Source organism: Eurosta solidaginis, chromosome 3 (assembly GCF_040869045.1).
Source record: "Eurosta solidaginis isolate ZX-2024a chromosome 3, ASM4086904v1, whole genome shotgun sequence".
Lineage (NCBI taxonomy): Eukaryota > Metazoa > Arthropoda > Insecta > Diptera > Tephritidae > Eurosta > Eurosta solidaginis.
In genome coordinates, this window is record NC_090321.1 from 176,932,234 (window position 1) to 176,956,446 (window position 24,213).

General features: G+C 38.3%; 1 protein-coding gene and 1 pseudogene across 3 annotated transcripts in view; both read left to right on the forward strand.

Annotated features, from left to right (window-relative positions):
* Positions 1 to 24,213, forward strand: part of LOC137244677 (uncharacterized) — a 164,803-nt gene that overhangs the window by 49,299 nt on the left and 91,291 nt on the right. The gene's annotated exons all lie outside the window — the stretch shown is intronic.
* On the forward strand, positions 12,294 to 14,590 carry LOC137243492 (uncharacterized; annotated as a pseudogene).

Consider the following 24,213-nt stretch of genomic DNA (forward strand, 5'->3'; position numbering starts at 1 on the left):
CAAAAATCGTATTTGTGGTCCGATTTGGCTCATATTTGGAACACATAATACATACAAGAATAGAAAGCGACCTATGAAAAAAAGTCGCCGCTAGGTGGCGCAAGGATCGAGATATTCACAAAAATCGTATTTGTGGTCCGATTTGGCTCATATTTGGAACACATAATACATACATGAATAGAAAGCGACATATGAAAAAAATCGCCGCTAAGTGGCGCAAGAATCGAGATATTCAAAAAATCGTATTTGTGGTCCGATTTGGCTCATATTTGGAACACATAATACATAGATGAATAGAAAATGGCCTATGAAAAAAATCGCCGCTAGGTGGCGCAAAAGATCGAGATATTCAAAAATGTCGTATTTGTGGTCCAATTTGGTCCATATTTGGAACACATAATACACACATGAATAGAAAGCGACCTATGATGTCCGATTTGGCTCATATTTGGAACAAATATTACATACAGTCCGGTAGAAGTGACATCAAAATATTTTGGAGTTCGAGGAGAGACAAGCATTCGTGGCGCAGAGTCGAGTAAAGTCTTTGGAAGGATTATGGACTTAGATTGTAACAAATTGCCAGGAAAGATTCCTTGTAATAATGAGTCACTAAATGAACTAAATAGAATGAGAAATAATGGGCAATTAAATAAAGACTAAAAACTTGAAAATAAAATAATTAAAACAAAATTTTTTTAGTTAAACGGTTTTATTGAAAACGATACTTACATGAAGTAATAATAATACTAAAAGCTAGAAAATAATTAGGTAGGTCCTAGGTACTAGCCATCACACTCCTCATCAATCTAGGGCGTTGATCAGACAATTAAATAAAAGCGTTGGACGCGTAAAATGTCTATTGATAGTCATAAGTAAGACCAACTGAACCTTAATCAGGTTATGCCACGCCTCACATTTTTAGAAATTTTGGGACTGTTTTCGGAGTCCTTTCAGGAATATTTATGAATAATTTCGTTTAGTGTTCTGTACTATTTCGAGACTATCCTTGGTTAATTTCCGGAAAATTCAAGGGTGTTATGGAATACAATTGTTGTCGTAATCGGATTAAACCAATAAATTTTTCTGTTATGTATCATATAAAATTTTCGCTTATATACATGAACACCTATCAAACCAAAATATTTGAAGTGATTGCATCGCAGCCATTTGGTATTATAAACCTTCAAGGATCCCTCGTTATAACTTTTTCTCTTCAAAGTTATTAGTTTTTGAGTTAAAAACAAAATTTTTTGGGCACTTCAAATTATTATATGTTCCTGAAAACCACGAATTTACTTTAAAATTAATTTATGTCTCAATTCACACAAATTATTCAAGTTTCAGAGAAAAAATAAAAAATAATACGAACATTGTTTGGTAGAATTAACATTCTGGCAACACGATTTCCTTGTTGTTTTTAGTGTGTCAATTTAGTGATGCACTTGTTAAAAATATCTTCATTTGTATTATTTTTCAAAAAGTGTTGCAAAACATTTGTAATAGTTCGCATGTTTCTTTGTTAGAGAACTTGATTGTTGCCGAGCAAGCATTTTGAAGCATGTATGAGTTGAAAAGGCATTTTGTTCGTCCATACAGTTGATAAATTGTATGTAATAAAATGTGCAGTGTTATCACCCAACCATCCAAAGGAAAGGTGATGCCAAAATAACCTCAAGAAAAACAAAGTAAATTCGTTTGAAAGTCGCACGGTTCTTAGCCCAAATTTCGAGGTTAAATCCTGAAATGACTTTTAAGTCGACTATGTTGTCATTATGGTGTGCTGCTTATTTTTCTACAAATTGATTCACGTAAAAAATGTTTATGCCGACACCGAACGGCATTTGCTAAGAGAAGTAATTCCTTTGAGGAGAAGATTTTCATGGCAGAAGTACCACGGTGAACTTGGCAAAAAACTGCGGAGGGCCGCGCCGTTTTTACCTAGCTTTTATTAATGTATGTAACTTTCACAATAATTTTCCAGAAGTTTGATTAATTTGAAACTTTGCACACGTATCAAGGACCGATAACAATGCAATAAGTTGATGGTGGGGTGACATAAGTTCAAGGGACATAAAGTCAACTGACCTTATGACCACCTCAAATGGCCATAAGTTTATTGAAATTTGGCGCAGGTATCAGGGACCGATGACAATGCAATAATTTGAAGGTGTGGTGACATAAGGCCAACGAACATAAGGTCGATTAACCTTATTTAGAATGGCCATAAGGATAATTGATACATTGAACAGGTATCAAGGGCAGATCACAATGCAAGTGGCCATAGGGCTATACCGCTTTAGGACACTGAAAAATTTGGTGTAGTGACCATAACCATATTTTTACTGATGTGAGACGAACACAAATGGAAACAACTCCGCAGCATCAATTTTACGTTGTGATTTGCAATATCTTCGTTACTCGATTCCCCATTGGAGTCAAATAATACAGGGAAATTAGCGCCGCAAAATTTTTTATTCCAAATTTTCTTTAGACGCAAACATGAATCAGTAGAAACAGTCAAGGTCCTTCACGTACAAGCAAATGTCCGACGTCTGAACGTACTCGAAAACATGGAAATCTACAAACAAAATACATAAAGCTTAAATATTAATAATAAATAATAGTTTATAAAAACTATGCTTTCATAACTAGCTGAAATAAAAATTGGAAAATAATCTTTCATCACATAGATTTTATGTTACATTGATAGAAGTAGAATAATTTACCATAATCAATTTACTCAAAATAAAATTACCATTAATAAAAAAGCGTAGTTTTGAGTTTTTTCAAAATATTTTTATTAACTATTACCGATCTAGCTAGAGCGCGACTAAGGTTCCTTGGAACCCCGTTTCTAGAAGACCTGAGAGGTTTATCTGTGATAGCAATCCCGAATATCCTTAATTTTATCAACAACTCTGGCTGGTTGTAGTACATTGACCGTAACATTCCGTAGGTTTTTGACGTCATGGTATCAAAACGGCTTTAAATAGCTACTTGTGCGACGAGCGTCGCAGCCATTTCACCTACCTACCGATTTAGAACAATTTTCTCATATATTTTGATATCAGTTGTCCTTAACTAAAGTTGAGAAACTTGTGGCATTATCGTTTACAACCCTGTGTTGGTGTAGATGTCAAAGACGTCAAAATCTTACAACTGATTACTAGCAGTTGTCTCAGAAAATTTTGCATTTTGGAAAAAATATTATAAAAAAATGGAAAGCGGGTAATTTACAATTAAAATTAATTTAAACAAAATTTTATAATCAGCAATTTTGTACACATTTATAGAAAAAACAAGGTTTCAATGAAGGATCAAATTGAAAAACTTATTGACCATATGGAGCGACATCCCGAAGTTGGACGAGGCAAGCCGTACTTCGGATGCAGCCAAATTAGAGTGCAGGAATTATGGGAGGAATTCGCCTTAGAGCTGAATAGTTTGGGACCCCCGACAAGAACTGCACCGGAGTGGACACGCGTATGCAGTAGTCGTGAAAATAGATGAACACATTAAAAGCGCATTGATATTTTACATGTATATATTACAACGAATTTTGGGAAATTCCTCTTATTTGCAGCCTTCTACTAACGTTCGAATCACTAAACTGTTGAATAAATAACTCCACTATCCAATAATGCAAAATGGCCTTTATTAATGTACTTCACAATAACACTTCTACTTCTCGACAGATAGCGTGCTTAAATCAAACTGATTCGTCGTGCCTCAGCTGCTGCTTTTATAATCTTTGGTTTCCTCATTGACATATTTCTAGGCGTTGCTACTCGTTTACCAGCTATAAATTTCTCCGCTATAACTGCAGGTGCACGATTTTTATAGCTTCTCGCATAGGCAATGCGCGTGTATATGTGAGTGATACTTCCACAGATGATTGCCTACTTTTGGGAGTACATATCTCAGATATAGATATATGCATGTGTTTGTGCGTTTCTCCCTGCTTCGTGTACGTACATATGTGTAGACATCATGATTGATTCGTTTATGTAGATACAAGTGACTACTTGTTTTATTGTTGTTGTGGCTGATACTAAGTAAAGATTAGTGATTTGAGTATCACTTAGTGTCACTAATATTCGTCACAATGCCCTCCACCTAAGTCTGATCGTCCCGATCAGACAAATTTTCCGATCTAAACGCCGCCAGCCTTTCCAGATCCACTTTCATTTTGGTTTACCAATGGTTTGTATGCGGTAAACTACATCGTTGATCCGTTTTACAACTTTGTATGGGCCTTCCCAGTTACACTGCAATTTCGGGGACAAACCATTTTTTCGTTGTAGGTTGTATAACAGCACCAAATCTCCTTCCTGAAAACCTTCCGAATTAATTGCTTTATCGTATCTGGTTTTCATCTTGTCACTCATAATCTTTGTTCGTTTCCTTATCAGATCGTGTATTTCTCTCAGCTCTTCCAAAACACCAGTGGATTTCTTGACATTTCATTCCGCATCAGCATCTATCCCAAATTTCAAATCAGCTGGCAGTCGAAGGCCATTGCCAAAAATTACTTTTGCAGGGGTTTGGCCCGTTGTCTCATGCACTGCTGATCGGTAAGCCATCAAGAATAATGGTATGCGGGTATCCCACTCTTTATGGAACTTGTCCACTCCTTTCCTTAAGTGCTCCTCCAATGTTCTATTGAATCGTTCCACCATACCATCGGACTGAGGATGCATGTCTACCCAGTCTGGCCTTTCCACTTCTACGGGATGAGCTTTGTATGCGAGCTTACTCAAAAGTGACTCTGTTTCTTGAGTCAGTGCATGGGAAACCGTTTCTGCGAATGTGGGTTTTGGGTTTCCATATGTCGCTCGCTTCGTTTCTACGTCCCGTATGCCATTTATAAAACTCTGGATTTTTACCCTCTCGGTGTACTCCACGGGGCGTCCGCATTTGCCAAATGAGCCAACCTTTCAACATCCGAAGCAAACTCTTGCAAAGTCTCATTAGCTTTTTGGTAACGGTTTTGCAATTCTATTTGATATATCTGTTTCCTGTGTTCGCTTCCGCACCTTCGTTCTACAGCAGCCATCAATGCGTCATAACTGTTCCGTTCGTACTCTGGAATAGTCAGTAAGATTTCGGCAGCTGGTCCTTTCAATGCTACGAAGAGTGCAGCAATTTTATCTTCAGAATTCCAGTTGTTCACTGTTGCGGTCTTCTCAAATTGTAGCTTAAAGACCTGGAAAGGAACAGAACCGTCAAAGGATGGTGTTTTTACCTTTGGATTACTCGTTGAAACTGCTGGGCGATTTAGTTGCAACTGCTCGATACGTCCTCTCAAAGCATCCACCTCGGCCTCTATTTTTTCCTCAAACTGTAAAATTGTTGTATCTTGCGCCTCCAACTTCGAGCAAATACGTCCTTCTTGCTCTCCCAGTTGAGCAGAGATCTGCGATGATATCTGTGCTGAAATTTGCGCCGACATTTCGGATATTCGTGCCTCTTGTGCTTCAATCTTCGCTGTTATACGTTTATCCTGCGATTCCATCTTGGATGCCATATATGTCTTCTGTTCTGTCAGTTGAGATGACACTGTCGATGTTTGAGCAGATATTGCAGCCAAAATCGTGTTCAAGTCTGTATTCGTAAATGTCTGCGTAACTGTCTCTTCCATTTTTGTCATTTCCTCGCCACCAAGATGAAAGACATACTCTTCCACGGTAATTCCTTCTGTTTCCATTGCCTCTCGTAGTCGTCCCTGAAGTTCGAGTTTATTGCCGGTTGTATTCAATCCAGGGCTCTCCAACTCCTTCAGTTGCTGGATCTTCAAATCACTCAACGTTGCCATGTCCAAGTTGTATTCGAAATCTCCAGAATTTATTCAACAATTCCTCTTCTGACACTCATTGTAACGAATTTTGTGAAATCTTATTTGCAACCTTCTACTAAAGTTCGAATCACTAAATTGTTGAATAAATAACTCCACTATTCAATAATGCAAAATGGCCTTTATTAAAGTACTTCACAATAACACTTCTACTTCTCGACAGATAGCGTGCTTAAATCAAACTGATTCGTCGTGCGTCAGCTGCTGCTTTTATACTCTTTGGTTTCCTCGTTGATATATTTCTAGGCGTTTCTATTTCTAGAATTTGCTACTCGTTTACCAGCTATAAATTTCTCAGCTAGAACTACAGATGCACGATTTTTTTGCTTCTCGCATAGGAAATGCGCGTGTATATGTGAGTGATACTTCCACAGACGATTGCCTACTTTTGGGAGTACATATCTCAGATATAGATATATGCATGTGTTTGTGCGTTTCTCCCTGCTGCGTGTACGTACATATGTGTGAAAGGTCTCTAAGCCCGCTAGAGGAAAATGTAGCCCAACTCATTCAAATGATAATCCAAGTTGCACCTAGTGGACGAGCTTTCGGGAAGGAGAATATACCACCGGCTAGCGATGACGAAGAACATGTTGACACTATTGCTGCAGCCGCGCCCAGGAGTAGGGGGACCACTGGTTCAAACGCAGGCGACCTTCCCACTCTGTCAAGCGGCGATGGTTTCTAGGACATGGTTCTGAATTTACTTCTTCGTCAGCTAGCTTCTTGGGAGCTGAGTATTGAACTCGAAATCTCCAACAGTCATACATTATATTAGTGTAAAGGCAGATGCCTTTAACCACTCAGCATTCTAATACTAAATTTTTCCGTAATATCAATAGCAAAAACAATTGTATAAATCAATATGAGCATGTATCGCTTGTCCCAACGGGTTAAGAGGCTTAGAATATACCCGCGGTAGGTATGCCTGTCGTAAGGCCTTCGGGGAGTGTCCTTATCGCTCGCTACAACAGCAAGAGCATGTCTCGCTAATTAAATACAAGCAAAAAATTGATCGGCTAGAGAGAGACAGCACACAAAATATGTAAAGTGAATGAAACATTGCTGGAAATTAAGCAAAAAAAATATTATTTTATACTATGTCTACACGGTACACGATTTCGGTAGTATGATTTCGTAAATTACATCCCTGTCGACACGATTATGCTTCTTCTTTTGCATAATTTCAAATGACATTGTTTTCGTTTTTTTCCACAGCCGTATTAAAACGTTCAAGATAAATATATTGTAACGAATTTAGTGCAATTCCTCTTATATGCAACCTTCTACTAACGTTCGAATCACTAAACTGTTGAATAAATTACTCCACTATTCAATAATTCAAAATGGCCTTTATTAAAGTACTTCACCATAACACTTATACTTCGCAACTGATAGCTTGCTTAAATCAAACTGATTGTCGTGCCTCAACTGTTGCTGCCTTTTATACTGTTTGGTTTCCTCGTTGACATATTTCTAGGCGCTTCTATTTCCAGAATTTACTAGTTAGTTATCAGCTATAAATTTCTCAGCTATAACTACAAATGCACGATTTTATAGCTTCTTGCAAAGCCCATGCGCGTGTATATGTGAGTGATACTTGCATACTTTCGGGAGTATCTCAGATATATGCATGTGTTTGTGCGTCTCTCTCCGCTGCGTGTACGTACATATTTGTAGACATAATGATTGATTCGTTTATGTAGATACAAGTGACTGCTTGCTTTATTGTTGTTGTGGCTTCATTTACTTAGCATCAAACTAGTGATGTGAGTATCTCTTAGTGTCACTAATGTTCGTCACAATATGTTTTTGAAATTTGACAGCCAGTTCGGGCAGACCATCGATTATTTTGTGTAAATTGTGATCGACCACAGAGTCGCTCAGTAAATTTCACATAATTTCGGTCCGATTTCAATAAAATTAAGAAGAATTTCTAATTTCGTTTGACAGTTTTCACATAACGAAATTAGCTAATTTCAGACATAGTATTAGTTTACATTACATGAAGTGATATTTTACTTTACATTTATAATAAGTTTTAGGAACATTTTAATAACGCCAACCTGAATGAAAATTAGTTTAGTTGTAAGAGTGTGATATTTTTATTAGTATTTATTTTTGTCAAAACATTTGAAAATAAAAGACTGCATGAATTACAAATTAATTGAATGGATAAAATAATATTGTTTCGAATTATTCTGGTGGCATCCTCGGTTTCTCTTTCCACGTCAAGTGGTTCATTGCTTATGTCCGCATCAAAAGTAAGTGGTATTTCTTCTGGAGGCTCCACTCGAAAGTGTTGGGAAATATTATGCAAAGCGCAACAACAATTCACAATTTGTTTGGCCTCTTCAGGTAAATAATGTAAGCCACGCGCGGGTGAAAGGCAGCGAAAACCAATTGTTCTCTATATAATATTTCGGACCTTTGAGTGTACGGTGTTGTAGCGAGATTGCGGAGATCCAGGTTCTGCCATGCGATAAGCAGTCATTAAATAAGTTTTCAGAGGGTAAAAAGCATCGTCTTAAACAAAGGGTTTTAAACAATTTATTTGTGTATATAATAACGACCACACGTACCCAATAACCAAAAGTTACTCTTTACGTTTCTCTCCAAATGCACCTTCAAGTCGCTTACATTAAAAACAAATGAATCGTGATTAGCAACTGGGCGCCTGGCGTCCACATTCCGGATGGACATTTTGTAATCGCAAAGCTGAAAATCGAAATAAGTTTATGTCAATAATTTGTTTTAAAATTATTATTTGCGCCAACAAAGCCCCTATGACGTTTAAGCTGTAGTAGCCTTTCCTATTTAGACATAAATGCTGCATTTCTTTTCTTGGGGAAATTATGCGAACGTGACTTCGATCAATACAACCCACTACTCCTGGGGATCCTGTTTTAGAGTAAAACGCGATTTTTGAAGTGCTCCTCTGCAGCCATTTGGGTTTTAATTCACTTCGCACAAATAATCTCCCCAATAATATCTAAAGCCTCCTTGACAATTATAGATGTTGTAGGTTGTGCCAGTCCAACACCAAAATCATTTCTACAAGATTTTTGATAGCTGCCGTCAGCAAGGAATCGGAGTGTAGCACATAATTTTAAAATAGGAGGTACAGCCGCCCCTCGAACGCGTTTGCGGAAATGGCCCTTCATTTCGTTTAGTAACGAAAAAAATGCTTCCTTACTTAACCGAAAATAGCTTACAAATCTGCAATATAACTTCATTAGAAGCTCATCAATTGTCACTAAGTTGAGTTGTAAACCGTAATAGGGGCATTAGTGTAGCTGACCAAGAAAAATAGAGCAAGAAAGAATACATTTCGGTGTGCTTATGTTTCAAAGTGTTTGCTGGGGACATGTGAGTATGTGTTTGCGTGATATTGATGTGGATTGGTTGGCTTTGTTGGCGCTGCAGCAAAGTAGTGATACCGCTTCTAAAAGTGCACTGCCCCACTTCTCACTGAAATAAATAAAAAAAAATCTTTTAGTGCACAAATGTAGCTACAGTTATCAAAACCGAATAAATAAAATTTTAGATGCTAAGTACACCAGAGGAGCACATTAGCGAAAGACCGTACCCGTTGATTAAAGAGCCGATTCTGAATTTTATTTGTTTGTTTTAAATGTTTTTATTAGAAACGAGCAGACCCGGCACACGTTAATCTGTCCAAAGTTCATTGGCCTTCCTAACTCCTTATTCTCACCTTCTCACCAATTCCATTAATGTGAGCCCACCTTAAAAATTCTTGCAAAATGCCCACAATTTACAAAAGAAAAACCACGCTTTCCGGGTCTACAAGGGTTCGCTTTTAACCGGCTAACTAAAGAGTTTGAAATGTCTTACCTCGGTTCTTGTTTTCCCAGTTATTTGTCTTTTTGTATCATTAAACTTTAAAATTTCGAGGCCAATTAGCGTACTTAAGTATATTGTATGTTTTTTAATGTGTACATATGTATATAAGTACATAGTAGATATGTACAGTAAGCCGTTCGTTATATATACTTTATTTGCAAATATTAGGTTTGCCGGGCGGAATATAATCAGTGTTGCCATTTTAGCTTTTTTCAAGCTTGACAAGTTGCGATTTAGCTTAAGCTTTTTTTCATTTCTTTTAGAAATTTTTTAGATCTTTTTAGCTTTTTTCAAAGTTTTAGCAAATGTAGATAAACAGTTTTATGTAGATTCAATTTTATGAACATTGAATGAATTTGGGCTAGATTTAAAAAAATTGAGGGGCTAGATGATATTGGCATTAAGGTAGGCAGAAATCGAGGCGTAGTAATTTTATTAAGGCAACATCAACCTAATATCATTTTCGTTCGGTGTGTTTGCCAGTCGATTCTATGACTGTTTCATCTGTTTCGAAACCGCTTCCGAGCGAAATTATATTTTTGATTTCAGTAACATTTAATTGGGTTTCTCAGTCCACATGTAGACAAAATGATACACATATGCTGCGACGGACTGGACCCGTTACAAATCGCATCCACACGAATGGGATGATAACTCCTTGTTTTTCTGTACTCATGTCAACAGGCATACTATTTATTTGAAAGCTACCGTTGTGTGTAAGGCTTATTATAGCTCATATAAAGTAAAACTTACGTAAGGTTTTATTATAAGCCATTAGGTAGAATATTACAACTTTATTGTAAGGCTTATGGACCAACAAAAAGAAGGCTTACTTACATAAGGCCTTATTAAAAGAAACTTCTTGCTGTATTAGGACCTTTTATATAAGGCTTATTTGTAGCCCACCCAAAATGAGCTCTCTTAAGCTAGCCCAACCGTTTCAGCCCAATAAAAAAAACGAGACCGTACTAAATTGCATAACATTTAATACTCATTTAGTACCGGTTAACTAAATTTATTACCTTCGTATTTTAAAAAATATCGAGGTTAGGGCTAGCTTAAGTTTAAGATAGCCCGACCCATATGCACAATCAAAAAACGAGACCGTACTAAATTGCACAACATGTTTTACTAATTTAGTACCGGTTAACTAAATTTATTACCCTTGTATTTTAAAAAATATCGAGGGTTGGGCTAGCTCAAACTTAAGCTAGCCCAACCCATATGCACAATCAAAAAACGAAACCGTACTAAATTGCACAACATTTAATACTAATTTAGTACCGGTAAACTAAATTTATTACCCTTGTATTTTAAAAAATATCGAGGGTTGGGCAAGCTTAAGTTTAAAATAGCCCGACCCACATGCACAATCAAAAAACGAGACTGTACTAAATTGCACAACATTTAATACTAATTTAGTAGCAGTTAATTAAATTTATTACACTTGCATTTTAAACTTAGGCTAGTCCAACCCATCTGCACAATCAAAAAACGAGACCGTACTAAATTGCACAACATTTAGTACTAATTTAGTAGCGGTTAATTAAATGTATTACACTTGTGTTTTAAAAAATATCGAGGGTTGGGCTAGCTTAAGTTTAAGATAGCCCGAACCATATGCACAATCAAAAAACGAGATCGCACTAAATTGCACAACATTTAATACTAATTTAGTACCGGTTAACTAATTTTATTACCCTTGTATTTTAAAAAATATCGATGCACAATCAAAAAATGAGACAGTACTAAATTGCACAACATTTATTACTAATTTAGTACCAGTTAACTAAATTTATTGCGCTTGTATTTTAAAAAATATCGAGGGTTGGGCTAGCTTAAGTTTAAGATAGCCCGACCCATATGCACAATTAAAAAACGAGACCGTACTAAATTGCACAACATTTAGTACTAATTTAGTAGCGGTTAATTAAATGTATTACACTTGTGGTTTAAAAAATATCGAGGGTTGGGCTAGCTTAAGTTTAAGATAGCCCGACCCATATCTGTGGACATTTGACAAAACAACTTCTCTCGAAATAAGACAATTCTCCAAGATTTTTATCATATATATGAAATTTCAAGGCGCATATTTCTGTCTTATAGCCATATTCCTAGGACCGTTAGTTCAAAAGCTATAACGGTCATCAAAATAACTTCTTTTGTAGTTTTTCACAATTACGTGTGAAAAAAAAGCTCGTCTCGATTAAGATGGAATTTCCAACGTAAAAATCATAACGGAAATTTTTCAAAAAAACTTGTCTCTGTTTATCGTTTGAGTAACTTCAACAATTTTAATTTGACAAAACAACTTGTTTCGATTGAAGTTCTTTTGACAAATGCATGCTTAAAAAAAACTGCTTTCTTAATTTGAACAAGCTGATTTGTCAACCATTCAGTTGCCAAATGAAATTGTGAAAGAACATCTTGCATCAATACAGGTTATTTATTGCGAAAAACAGTGTAAAAAGTGAAATCTTATTTGCAGAGAAGTGCTTTAGCTAAACTTATAAAAGTAAAATAAGCAAATTTAAGTTGCTTTTCGAAAATAAAACAAGTTTTATTGAAAAAAATGGGTAGAGGTAAAAAATTAGTAGCTTTAGCCCAAAAAATAAAAGTGACCTCCAATATATGCCCTAGTAAAAGTGTGCAAAATAAAAAAATAGTTCATCCGTTTAGCTTCGTGGATAGTGAAGTATTGAATGAACTCCCAAATGAAACAGCTTCATCCTATAATGTGCTATTCGATACTAATAACATTTCTATGTTGCGACAACATCTAAATACTTCCCAATTTAGGAGCATTGAAAGCGACCACTCAGAAGAAGATATATTTCATGAAACTGATTACAACGATTCAGATTATGTACCTTCGAGCATTTCTAGTCATAATAGTACATCGGAAAGTATCAGAATGATGGAAGGTGTAATTGAGGAACTACTTCTGAATAACTCGAAGCCAACAAATTTTAAGAAAACTAATAAAATAAACAAAAATTTGGGAAAGGAATATGTTACATGGAAGAATAAGACAATTCCAGCAAAGAAAACTGAAAAATTAGTCGATTGCTTTAAAATGTGTAATACAAAAATCACCGTGGACCAACAGGAAAAAATATTCAAAGTCTACTGGAAACTCGGGGATTATAACAAGCGACGCTATTATCTTGCTCGTATGATACACATAGAGCCCCAAAAAAACTGAAACGCTTAAAAAAGCTTGAAATCCAAGAAATCGACAGTTTGTTTATTTTTATCACTTTGAAATTAATGGACAGAAAACTCGAGTATGCAAAAAGTGTTTTTTAAAAATATTTGGTGAAACGGATCAAAGTATTAAAACTGTATGTCGTCAAAAGATCAAAGGCCATTTTGGTGGAGATATCGCAAATGACCAACGAGGCAAGCATTCTCCTCATCATAAGTTGTCAATCGAAAAATATAATGAAGTACTTGCACACTACACAGTATACCTAAGTACCAAAGCCATTACAGTCGTCGTCACACTAGTCAGCTATACTTCCAGCGTGGCCTAAACCTTGCTCACTTATATAGATTGTATAAAGAAAAGTATTCTGAACCGGTTTCAGAAACAAAATATCAAGAAATATTTCGACAATTAAATATAAAGTTTAAGAAGCCTCAAGTTGATCTTTGCAATAAATGTGAAATCCTAAAATCCCGTTTTGGAAACACGACGGAGGAAAATGAAAAGAAACAACTATTAATGGAACAAAAAGGACATCACGATGAGGCAGATTTTGCATATAACTGCAAAAAAACCGACAAAGAGATAGCCAGTAACCATGGGAATGTAAACATGTTTTCGTTTGACTTACAACAATGTTTGCCAACTCCGTACATATGTACATGCTTCAATGTTTTTTTATAAACGTCCATTAAGGACTTTCAATTTAACAGTGCACGACGGAGAAACGAAAAAAGCAAACTGTTACATATGGCACGAAATAATTGCAAAACGTGGAGCAAATGATATTGGCTCCTACATTTTTAAATGTTTGATGAGCCTGCCAGAATCTATTAGTCATGTTATTATGTACAGCGACTCATGTCCGGGGCAGAATCGTAACTCTTATATTTCAGCCATGTTTGAACAAGTTATCGAAAAACATCCTAGTATAGCGGTTATAGACCATAAATTCCTAGTTGTGGGACACACGCATCTTGAATGTGATTCCGTTCATGCACAGATTGAAAGGAAAAAGAAAAATATGTCAGGATCCATTCAGCATCCGCACGACTGGGCCAACCTTATAGCTGCTACAAGTAGTAAATACGTCGTACATGAAATGAAGCAGGAAGAGTTTTTTGACTTCAGTGCCCTCCTTAAAATGAAATACACTTGGAGAACGACAAACGCAAAAGGTAATTTTCAAATCGTAACTTATAAATTTCAAATTTTTCCATATAATGATACTAATTTATATGTATATATTTAGTCTATTTATTTAATCTCGTCAATTTCAGGTGACAAGTTTGAGTGGAAAAACGTTCGCTGGATGCGCTATGAGAAACAAAAGCCTGGAGTTTTACAATATAAGACGTCTTTGAAACCAGAAGTGAAATTTAATGAGTTAAACATCAACCCACGTCGTCCAGGAAAGTCGATTCCTATATTGCCGACGAGCTATACATCTTTGTTTACTATAACAAAAAACAAAAAGAAAGATTTATTGGATATGCTGCCCCTGATCAACACCGATTTTCATAATTTTTATAGACATTTACCAGCAGAAGGTGAATGCGAAGTCGAAGCTGATTCGGACCTAGATGATATAGAGTATACTTAATAATAATTATTATAATTATTTTCTATACTTACATATGCATATGCAAATAGTAATTTAATATTATACGCGATGTTTTTGAATTTTTTAATTAAAAATAAATGGAATATTTTCTTTATTTTAAAACAAATTCATTAATAAAATTAGTTCAAAGATAAATGCCGCTAGAAAAAAATCTTAATTTGGCTTTTTTTTTAATTGGCTTTCGTCAAAAAAACTTGTGTCGACATAAGACAAAAAAACCATTGCCTATTTTACAAAAATGAAATTTGAAAAAACAGCTTGTATGAGGTAGGATGATTTTCTGTAAGGAAAGGCATTTGACAAAACAACTTACTTATTTGTTTTGTATTTATTTAAAAAAGTAAAAGGTTTAAAATAAATCAACTGATTGAAGAACACTTCGTTAATTACCAGTATCCAGGTTTAAGCGATTTTGTCCTTTATATATAAGGAATCTTTATAGTGGAAGGCCCTAAGCACGTTTTTTTGCTCTCCTGAGAAGTTTGCATTTTTGAAACAGGTTATTTTGTCAAATGTCCACAGATATGCACAATCAAAAAACGAGATCGCACTAAATTGCACAACATTTAATACTAATTTAGTACCGGTTAACTAATTTTATTACCCTTGTATTTTAAAAAATATCGAGGGTTGGGCTAGCTTATGTTTAAGATAGCCCTACCCATATGCACAATCAAAAAACGAGACCGTACTAAATTGCACAACATTTAATACTAATTAAGTAGCGGTTAATTAAATTTATTACACTTGTATTTGAAAAAATATCGGGGTTTGGGCTAGCTTAAACTTAAGCTAGCCCAACCCATATACACAAGTATTAAATGTTGTGCAATTTAGTACGGTCTCGTTTTTTGGTTTTTTAAAATACAAGGGCAATAAATTTAGTTAACCGGTACTAAATTAGTAATAAATGTTGTGCAATTTAGTACGGTCCGTTTTTTGATTAGGCTGAAAAGGTTGGGCTAGCTTAAGAGAGCTCCCAAAATCAGGCTTACATAAGCTATTATAATAAGGAGGTTGAATAAGGATTGGTGTACCATAGTATAACCTTATTATAAGTTTTATTGCACATATGAAATTGCTTGGACTTATAATAAGGCACCATCTGACTTCAAATTCCCTTTTTCATATTGATAATAACCTATTTCAAAACTCTATTTAACCGGGGGTCATTCATCAGCAGTGGTCCGGCCAGCCCAGAAAGTGCCATGAAGATATTCCCTCCAAAAATTCATTTATCAGATATCGTTTGGAGTCGGTGTAAAATACATACCAAAAACTTGAAAAAGAGGTTCCCAGACAGTGTGGCATGTAGAGTCTATAGGTAGGTAGGTTGAACTGGCCGGTCCATGAGGACCTCACATAGACTGATTGAGTCCGTAGTGTTACCAGAAGTTTGTTTTAACGACCAAACTGAAAAACCCTATCAAAAACCAGGACCTATGTTATAAAATAACTCCGTCCTCTTAGCAAATACTAGAAGCTTCCTAGGACTTAAGCCACTTGCTGCTTCTAGATCTGACAGCTGTATCACTCGTAATAGCTAGAGTCTTAGCCTGGCAAGTGCAGGGCACGAGCACAAAACGTGCTCGATCGTTTCCTCCTCCAACCCGCACTTCCTACATCTGCTATCACTGACCAAGCCTAGTTTAAAGGCATGTGACGCCAGAAGGCAGTGTCCAGTCAGAATACCCGTCATGAGTCTACAGTCATCTCTTTTTAATGATAGGAGCAACTGTGTTAGTCTAAGGTTGTAAGACCTACACATAATCTTCGACACTTTACAGCCCTGCGCTTGAACCCACGCTTTTCCCGCTTGGTCGATCATGTGCACCTCTCGACTTCGCTTAATCTCGCCCAATCTAATTGGGACATCTACGGAGCAAGCTTCAAGGGATGCGCCCTTTTTAGCTAGTTCGTCCGCTTTTTCATTCCCATCTATTCCCATATGCCCTGGGACCCAATATAGATGTATGCTTCTCCCTGTCCCGATTCTCTCCAGAGACTGCTTACACTCTAACACGCATTTAGATGCTGTGCTATGCGAGCTTATTGCCTTAATTGCTGCTTGACTGTCAATATAAAAGTTAACACGGTTGCAGCTTAAGCTATTCTCTTCCAGGGTTTCTACTGCTTTGGTTACGGCTAATATTTCCGCTTGGAAAACGCTACAGTAATCCGGCAGCCTGTAGGATCTGCTTATTTCCGGATCAGCGCAGTATACCGCAGACCCTACTCCTTCCACTACTTTGGAACCATCGGTGTACACATGTATCGCCTCGTCCGCCATTTGCGCACCTTTGCGCCAACCGTCCACCTCTATTGTGGCCTTAAGATCTCCCTCGAAGCGCAGATAGGGAATCATGTAGTCTGTTCGTCTTTGGATTGAGGACGCTATACTACTATAGCCATATGGTCGGCGCTCAAGCTGCCCCGAAGCACCGAGCCTGGTTGCGGTCGTTAACGCTTTGTTCTTTGCTACCAGGTCTACAGGTGGGATGTGCAAAATGGCATACAGTGCAGCCGTCGGGGTTGTTTTCAGGGCTCCCGTAATGCTAAGCATCGATAGTCTGCATACCCCCTTTAATTTTTGAGGTATGTTGTTTTTTGTGTGGCTTTCCACCAAACAAGAACTCCATAGTATAGAATAGGGCTTACAATCGGTGTAAAAACCCAATGAGAAAGAGAGGGCGATAGGCCACACGTACACCCCAGCATTCTTTTACATGCATAGAGTGCCGTTGAAGCCTTCTTGACCCTCTCCTCCACGTTGAGCTTCCATGACAGCTTACTGTCTAGGATGATTCCTAAATATTTTGTGCAAGGCTTCTCCTGTAAGGTCACCCCTCCTAACTTAGGCCTGGTCCAATTTGGGACCTTGTACCTCTTTGTAAACAAGACCATATCCGTCTTCCCCACATTGACTTTCAACCCGACATTAGATGCCCAGGTATGAATATCGCGAAGCGCCCAATCCATCAAAGAACTAATCGTTGGAAGGCACTTTCCACTTATGACAATTGCAACGTCATCTGCGTAAGCCGTAAGTTTTACGGGTCCCTCATCGAATTGCCTGAGCAGTTGGTTGATGACCAGCGTCCACAGCAGAGGTGATAGCACCCCTCCCTGCGGCGTGCCCCTGTCCACTGATTTCGTGGCCTCGTGCAATCCCCTTGTGATGTAATCTTTCTGCAATTTAACACGCAGCCGATCCATCTGATTAAGGCAGGATGTATTTTAATGTAATTAAGACCATCCATAATCGCCCATTTTGCAACATTATTGAAAGCCCCGGCAATGTCCAAGAAGACTCCTAGAGCATACTCCTTATATTCCAGGGATTTTTCTATGTTTATTACCACCCTATGCAATGCGGTGTCTACCGACTTGCCTTTGGTGTACGCATGCTGTGTTGTGGAGAGCAGCTTTTCATCCACGTTGGACTTCATGTACACATCTATCAGCCTCTCAAAGGTTTTGAGCAGAAATGATGTTAAGCTAATGGTTCTATAGTCTTTGGGATACACGTGACCGATCTTCCCCGCCTTTGGTAGAAAAGCTACACGAGCAGTTCTCCAAGAGTGCGGTACATGATTCAGTCGTATGCACCCATCGAATATTATTTTAAGCCATTCCACGACCGCCCTACTTGAGGCTTGTAGCATGTCCGGGAATATACCATCTGGGCCCGGCGATTTAAACTTAGAAAACGTCTTCACTGCCCACTCGATCTTGGTATCGGTCACCAAGCCCGGCACTACTAGCTCCGTGATCGAAGTGTGAGTGATGTCTGCTGGCTCCTCTAAACCGTCTCCCGATGGGAAATGTGTATCGAGAAGCACCTCAAGGGATTCCTCACTATTACGTGACCATTCCCCGTTCTCTTTCTTTATTAGTGCCTGGACTATGTTTCCCTTTGCTAGGACTTTTTTCAACCGTGCTGTTTCGCTGGAGCACTCCTATCTCCGTACAGAAACTTTTCCATGAGTTTCTCCTCGCCCTGGTAATTTCACGCTTGTAGATCCTCAGTAGATCCCTGTACTCGTCCCGACACGCTTCGCTTTCCGCGGTCTTTGCTAGCTTAAACATTTCTTTTACCTGTCTTCTTAGAAGACTCAGCTCATTGCTTTGCTTTTCCTCTGAATCTTCTTAGAGGGCAAGCTTTGTTATACGCAGTCATAAGCGTCCTTGTTAGGAATTCATTCGACTCCTCCAGTTCCTCTACATTAGCAACCTCTTTGGGTTGTCCCAGTTTTGTTTCTACATGTTTCTGGAATTTAGTCCAGTTCGTTGACCTAGGGTTTCTAAAGGTTCCTCCTTTCTCTACCCTCTTTAGGGGGATGTTGAAGCTGATATACGCATGGTCGGAGAAGGATGGTCTATCAAGAACCATCCAATCATACCTTGATATATCACGCTCGGAGCTCAATGTAATATCCAGAACATTGCTGGATGTTGGACCAATGGATGTAGGGACATTTCCCCTGTTGGCTATCTGCAAATTGGTTTACAGGATGTAACAAAACAGAGATTCGCCTCTCTCGTTCGTATCTGCTCTTCCCCACGCATTGTGGTGCGCATTTGCATCTGCGCCTATGACCAACCGCCCTTTGCGCCCTTCCTCCTGTACTAGCCGTTTGCACTCCATCGGTGGGACCTCCGCAGCATGGGCCATGTAGCAGGACGCCAGGATAAATGCCTGCTTATTCTTTTGCTCAACGGCCACCGCTACGAGATCCTCAGTGGTGTAATTAGGCAGCATATATGAATGCAGCTGTTTCCTTACCATTACTACAGCTCGCACCCGTCCTTCCGTTTGCGCGTAGTAAACGCCAAACCCGCGCGCGCTAAGTCCAGAAACCTTTCCTCCCGATGAGAGCCACGGCTCCTGGATAGCGCCACGTCAAACGAACTCTCCTCAAGGGTTAGGAGGAGTTCGCTCGACGCCACTTTACTGTGTTGGAGGTTTATCTGTAGGACTCGCAGCACCATTGGGCTGTTTGTCCCCCTCCAGCACCTTCGTCTTGACGTCGTCGTCCTCCCCTTGCCCTTTTGGTTTAGAGTATTCGAGGCCCCCTTCAGCCTCCCGTGACTGTTGTGCAGGGTGTTCCTCTGTGCGAGTCACAGCACCATTTAGCGGTTGGTCCTCTTCTAGCACGTTCGTGGTGACGTCGGGGACCTCCACCTGTCTTTTTTCCCTTAGGCTTTTGAGGTCCTTTTCGACTTCGCCCACCTCTAGCGTGTTAGGGTTTTTATCCTCGGGACTTCTTTTCCTGAGTCGCATGTAAATTTTGCCAGTGCCAAAGGACATTTTACCAAGCTGCGTGTACAAAATATCCTCCGCCTGCTTGTTTATTTGGAAGATGTAGAACTGACCATCCTCGGTAGGCCGAGATACAGTAAGTACCTTCCAATCCTGTGTCGGTATGTTCGGATTCTGATTCTGCAGAAGTCGCAGTGTATCCTCCGACTTCATCACGCATGGTATCCATAATTTAACTTTTGGTACCGTGGGGATTTGCGCTTTATCCACCACCTCAAACCGCGCGTTCGTGCCTTGCCTTTGGAGGTTTGGAACCACTTCCTCCAGCCACCGCAAGCTCGCGATGTTGTCGCACGCTATCATCTTCACACCATTATACCATCCCCCCGAATCAAAGGTTGGAAGGGGCTTACTTGGTTGTTCCCGCATCATCTTAAGCATTAAGCTAATAAGCTCCCTTTCCACAGATCTCCACCTTTCAGTAGTCATTTGTCCGAAAGGACTGTTACGATCAACCAGCGCCACAGTCAGTGACTGTTTTGCCACATCACTCATCTTCTCGGGAAAAGCAGGAGTCTTAGTGTTATCTCCCTTTGGCACCTCCTAGAAAGCCGGAGTCTTAGCGTTAACTCCCTTTAGTGCCTCCGAGAAAGCCGGAGTCTTAGCGTTATCTCCCTTTGGTTTATCTCCTACTTCCTTAATTGGAACTTCGCTCTAACTCGCAGCTTTCGAGGTAGTTGCTACCTCGCTATTGGAGCCCATCTGTCTTACAGCTTTGGACCTACTTGTCTTGTCTATGCGACTGCCCTGCTTCGCGGCTCTAGGACTGGGTCCTTTCTGCCTCTTGAAAGCAGGCTTGTCGCCTTCCGCCGAACGTTGCCTCTTCATTCTGCCATTCGACGCTTCTTCCTCCTCGTACCGGTTGCAGAACCGAGGGTTTCTCGCAGCAAACCTTTTGAACTGCCTTCGACCTACTTCTACCGCTTCATGCGCCCATTCCAAGCGCTCGATCTCCACTTCTGTTGGGTCGACCACTGCTCCCAAGCGTTGTACAATTCTTAGTGCTGCACGGTACTGCGAGAGAGCTCTTTTACTTCCTCTGCTCTATACCCTTCTCCACTCTTCTACTCCGTTTTCATTTGTGTGCTTCTCCAACACGGAGTTCATTGAATCAGCACTACTCTCGCTCCCCGAGTCCGACGCATCGCTTAATTCGTATTTGTCGTCCTTGGATTGCGACTCAGTCCTCCTCTTTACATCGTCCTTATTACAGTCAGGTAATGAGTCGTTCATCTTAGTCGTACGACCACCTGCCCGACAAGGCGGGCTCAGCGGTCCAGTATTATATACGGGGAAAGAACCGTCCGCCACAGCAGCGCCCCTTACTGTGGTAAGGCCATTAATACTTCTCGAGGTGGCCCGGTATTGGGAAGGCTCCGTTCGAATACAGCTGAATTTATCCCCTGGCTGCAAATCGTCCAATATGCACGGTCCGCATAACACCCTGGATTAGGGGGTTGGCAGTTCTTGGTCACCGACATCCCGCCGCCCTCGTATGAAGCGAAACGGCGTAGATGTCAGTCCTAAACAGCTCCGCCTCATAGTCGGGCGCTATGGAGTTCGGCTAAGCCCTCACACCAACGACAAAGTGCCTACCCTAGTGAGGGTAGAGTCGTATCTTTCGTGGGTTCTTCAAAAGGACAAAAGGTATAATAAAATCATTTACCTCAAACATATTACGAAAACTTATAGACTATAGTGCAGTTTTATTTATCATTTATTCCTTTTAAATTAAAACACAGCATCTACTATTTTTATTTTTTTTTTTATTTTTATGAAACTAGAGTAAAAATTAATTTAAATTTTTTATTCTGATATGTTTTTTATGGAAAAAATTAATAAACGCATAGAAAGTTGCCTTAAACTATTAGCTTTTTTCTTAGCCTTAAACATTTTTATTTAGCCTTTTTTAGGTTTTATTTTTGTCAATCTAGCCTTTTTTCTGAAAAAGTTCTGGCAACACTGAATATAATAAATAATGGTATAAAAATAAGCCATGCAAAATTTCACTCGTATTGGATAACTCTTAGAACTGCCACGTAGCATTTGAAACTTCTTAAAATATAGTATATTAAATAATTGATAAACATTACTTGTTGAACATTTGTAATGAGAAAAAACTCACAAAATTAGGTTATGAAGGTAAGTCTCAGTAAAATTGTATTGGGTCTGAGATTTCGCGAAATTATCGACTTTCAAAAAATATTGAAAGCCATTCGCGTTGTACTCAAAAATTCTCCTGTGGCACTATCTCCGGCATGTTTTCGCCACTATTTAGAGTATGTTTTAAGTATCGTATAGGGACTATTTCGGGATTGCAGTTGGTCGACCAGATTTGAGCCAATAATATATGAAATGTGTGTGTCACATATATAGATGATGGAAAAGTTGTAATTTCTTTTCAAAAAAACTTTCTTGGGATAACATAAAAAATAGCAACATAATAGCAAATATATTGCCGTATTTAGCAAAAAGGCAGCAAGCTTCCCTTACCATATTTTAGGAATTTTACTGCCAATAAACTTTAGCGATTACAATTTACTCCTTTACTAAACAACTACTCATTTGCAATTCACAGCGAAAAAAAAATTTTTAATTTGATGTCTACTTGTGGTCAGTTTTATTTTACATCAAAACGTTATATATTATGGACTTCTATTATAACTTTAGTATAGATTTGCACCTGGCGGCACTGTATAGAACTATAAATATCCTTATAAAGGGTGAATATTTTTAGGTGGGCTCTTGCATGCCTAAACACTTATGAATGGTGTTTCCTTTTCTGGAAAAATTGTTACCCTCATGTTGCACTCGTAAATTCTTACATTTGAACTGGGTCACCTGGAGCTATGTAAAATGGCTCTATTTATAGGTAATGTGATCCCTTTATTTATTCAAATAAAAAATATTTTGTGAAAGGAACGCACAAAATCTTGAGAGAACTGAGAAGAACCAATAGGGCGACATTATTTTCAGAAAATAACTCTTTTCTATAGTTTAGAGCATGGCTCGTAAATTCTTAAAAAAAGAAAAGTATAACATTTCAATGAGTTTTCTTATAGCAACACATCATGAAAAACGTTGACAATGAAAATAAATAACATAAACTAAATTTTTAAAAACTTGCAAAGACACAACCACATAAATACTTTGTATGTACATATATATATTAATATGTATGTATATATACATCGTCGTAGAGGGAAACCCCATGCCTTGGGAGTAAATATGTGCCAAGCCTAGTTATATCTTTGAAGGTTAAACCCAGCATATCTTTATAGAATTGGTATCCAAAAGTTATAGGTGATTGCCCTTTTGCATATGCAGTCAGAGCACAATAGTGCTGCAGAATGCAGACTATGGCACCGACTCCCAGGAATCTCGTTCCCGAATCCCGAGACTCCCGAGCCATATTGCCATACTGAAATTATGTTCTAGCAAAGATTATAGCGAGCACTTTGCCGTCAACCTTAGTCTTAAAATTTATTTTAAGCCTAAATATAGAATAATAACAATATTTTTGTAAGTTTCAATTTTAAACCACAGGAAATCCTCTATTCCTGGTAGTTACAAATCTCAATGATCCAATTTCAAAGGAAACAGACATTTTTCTATCCGATGGATCTCGTGATGTGATGGAGTCTGAAAGATGTTCCTTAATTCCTCTAGTGTGTGTTATACATACATATACATACAATGTATCAAGTTAAGATCTAGTCTTTCAGATGTTATTTTAAATGATCTAATAGTTAATTGATGTTTTTTGGTAAAATACTCATATTTGTATATGTTACATAATTATTTCTGAACCAAAATTCAAATGTAAGTCCGAATGATCCCGGAAAACCCCGGGAATGTCATTTTCAAGTCCCGAAATCTCGGGATTGCAAAAGATCTTCGGGGTTCGATGCCTTAATGCAGACCTTTATAGCTTTTTTTCTGAGAAGCTGTTTATAAAAGCTGTTCTTAAAATTTCAAAATCGAAATTCATTAACATTATGTCTGTGTTGTCTCAGTCCTCCATGTGTCCGAAGACCATACCGACCAGAAGAGATAACGGTTATACAGTGTTGTGCAAAGCAAAAGCAAAAACATCAATGCAAATATATACAGCCCAATTATAAACAAAAATTCCTTGCTAGTTTTTCCCTTCTCCCTTTTCTCTTATTGTGAACAATGTTCGAAAAAGCGCAAACCGGTTATGGGAGAAAAGTAGGTATTATGAATGTGAGTGAGATGGAGATTTCTCTGCCATCTCTTAGGAGTTTTTTCACTTGTTAAATTAAAGTAAATGCATCAAAATAAAGTTAATTGGCTCTTTTAAGAAAGAACACTTA